The sequence below is a fragment of the Pleurodeles waltl genome, chromosome 8 (genome assembly GCF_031143425.1).
Source record: "Pleurodeles waltl isolate 20211129_DDA chromosome 8, aPleWal1.hap1.20221129, whole genome shotgun sequence".
Lineage (NCBI taxonomy): Eukaryota > Metazoa > Chordata > Amphibia > Caudata > Salamandridae > Pleurodeles > Pleurodeles waltl.
This window is the reverse complement of record NC_090447.1, coordinates 1,495,423,791-1,495,426,665: the sequence shown is the minus strand read 5'-3', so window position 1 is coordinate 1,495,426,665 and position 2,875 is coordinate 1,495,423,791. Positions and strand designations below refer to the sequence as shown.

General features: G+C 49.1%; 1 non-coding gene across 1 annotated transcript; it reads right to left on the bottom strand.

Moving 5' to 3' along the window:
- Nucleotides 1-2,070: 2,070 nt before the first annotated feature.
- LOC138252306 (5S ribosomal RNA) lies at nucleotides 2,071-2,189 on the bottom strand. Its single transcript, XR_011195158.1, has one exon. It is a non-coding gene; the product is annotated as a 5S ribosomal RNA (ribosomal RNA).
- Nucleotides 2,190-2,875: the final 686 nt, after the last annotated feature.

Below are 2,875 nucleotides of genomic sequence, written 5' to 3'. Positions count from 1 at the left end.
TGAACTTACCTTAATGTCCCTGGGATGGGTCCCTCCAGCCTTGGGTGTCCTCCTGGGGTGGGCAAGGGTGACAGGGGGTGTCCCTGGGGGCATGGGAGGGCACCTCTGGGCTCCTTCAGAGCCCACAGGTCCCTTAACGCCTGCCTTTTGCAGGCGCTAAAAAACGGCGCAAAAGCGGCCGTACGTCATTTTTTTGACCCGCCCACTCCCGGGCGTGAATTTTGCCCGGGAGTATAAATCCGACGCACATGCCTCGGAGTCGATTTTTTAGACGTGAACGCCTACCTTGCATCTCATTAACGCAAAGTAGGTGTCCACGCTAAAAAATGACACAAAGTCCATGGACTTTGGTGCTAGACGCGTCTAACGCCAAAGTATAAATATGGAGTTAGTTTTGCGTCGAAATTGCGTCAAAAAAAACGACTCAGTTCCGGCGCAAACGGAGTATAAATAGTGCTCTTAATTGCAGCGGAACACCCTTCCACTGGGAACTCCCACACTGCCCCAGGCACAATGCCCCAACCCACACGGAACAACACTTTTTACTCCTCCATTTGCAATGCTCAACGCTACTCCCGCTTCTCTCATCTTCACAGGCTGCAGCAGCCCCCACCAAACCTAGCACGACCAGCAGGCGGCGCCTGTCACACTCTCAAGTGCAATGGACAACCCTCACCTCACACAGCATGTGCTGCGCCTCCTTGGACCCCTCCTTAGGGCATGACACCGAGGAGTCACCAGGGGAGACGCTGCTTCTCAACAGCAGCCTTCATTCCCCCCTCCCAAGGACCAATAGTTGCTGCTATGCAGTTCTCTTTTCCTCATCCCACTGGGTGGCGACACCTCCATTCACTCTGGCCAGGAGAAATAGCTCTTCTACACTACCTTAACAACTCCAGAAAGAAACGGGAAGGCACGCCAATCACTTACCTCTTCTTGCACTTTTTTCACTTACTGGAGAGGCTCTGTCACTCAGACTCTGCCATCTGCAACACATTCGCCATGCCTTGCAGGCAGAGGGTGGCCAGTCTTTCCTTTCCTTTTGGCAAACCAGGGTCCCACTGAAAGTACGTAGGAGTTGTCGGAAAAATCGGATCTGTCATCATGGACTCCTTTCTGAAACAAGATGCAAAATAACGCCCCTTCTCACAACCCCAGTGAAAGTGAAAGGGTCAGAGGTGTGTTGTTTAATGCTTAGGACGCAACAGTGGATCACGTGCTCTCTGCTGGGATGTTTTCCTATGTTGAAGAGGGTTTATTCTGCACAGGCCCTGCTCACCCATTCTTTCTGTGGTCGATAAATGGATCGTTGAGTTAATGACACCTGTTACAGCGCCAGGAAATGCCGGAAAATGCTGCCGAATGCTTTTAAAACAGCTCAAATTGTACGCACCTTTCCTCTTTTTATTCCCTGTTTCTGGAATGCTCTGCTTTTGGACTCTATTACACTTGCGTCTGCAACTCACTTCATTCTTCCACACCGAATAGATCATCGTCCTTTTATCAGATTTCCCACACGCTGTGCTGATTTTTTGCATTTGGTTGCCAATTGTAGGCTCGAGCACTATTTCTTGGGGGCTAAGGATTATTCATGGCACAAGTCTTAAAGAAAATAAGTCGGGGGACTAACCAAGTTAGACACTATGCAAGTGACATCACGGCACATGACATCACGGCACATGACATCAGGCCGTGTGAAATCGCACCTGGAAAAACAGGAAGTGGCATCACAACCCATGACCTGCCAGGAAATGAGATGCCAAGAAGTGAGATCTGATCTGAAGACCTGACACATATGCTTACCGCAAGAAAGCAAAGCCTTAGCTAGGGGAGCCTTTGTCCGTCGTGGAGCAAATGCTGTCTTGACTTTGGGCCGAGTGTAAAGGGCATAATAATTGTAAGTTTTCCTTGGGAAAGTGTGTATTTTCGTGTTAATGCTGTTCTTTTTCCTTTCTTTTTTTAAGAGAGTAAAAAAAGAGTGTAGTAAATAAAAAGTGTAAAATGAAATTAGCGAGGAAGCTGTGTAATGGAGGTTAGACGTGCGCCACCTAGTGTGTGCGAGAGGCAAAATGCCTACAGCACCTGGTATTCCCAGGCGGTCTCCCATCCAAGTACTAACCAGGCCCGACCCTGCTTAGCTTCCGAGATCGGACGAGATCGGGCGCATTCAGGGTGGTATGGCCGTAGGCAGGAAAGGCTGCACTTTCAGCTCTCTTCTGCTCACCCGGCCCACCGGCCTGGAGCCGACTGCTCTTAATTGCAGCGGAACACCCTCCCACTGGGAACTCCCACACTGCCCCAGGCACAATGCCCCAACCCACACGGAACAACATTTTTTACTCCTCCTTTTGCCATGCTCGGCGCTACTCCCGCTTCTCTCGTCTTCACAGGCTGCAGCAGCCCCCACCAAACCTAGCACGACCAGCAGGCGGCGCCTGTCACACTCTCAAGTGCAATGGACAACCCTCACCTCACACAGCATGACTACCATCTGCATACACAAAAGCTACTTGGAAATTATTCAAATTTTCATCCACACATTCTTTCAGCTTGGTAGGCGTTCTAGATAGGAAGTCCGCTATTTGATTGTCTTTACCAGTTTATGTATGTAATCCTACATTCTTATTGTCAATCTGGCAATCCTCACTGAAGCATTCACTGTACCCTCCGTTGTCAACAATTTCACTAGTGGCTTGAGATCACAAAAAATTGTCACTGGTTTTCCCCACACAAAAGCTCTGAAATGATCCAAAGCCCAAGCACATGCCACCGCTTCTCTCCCAATTATGGGATACTTTTCCTCAGTTGGCGAAAAAAAGCACTAGAAGCCAAAGATATTATAAATTATTTTCCATCCTTATCCTTCTGGCTTAGT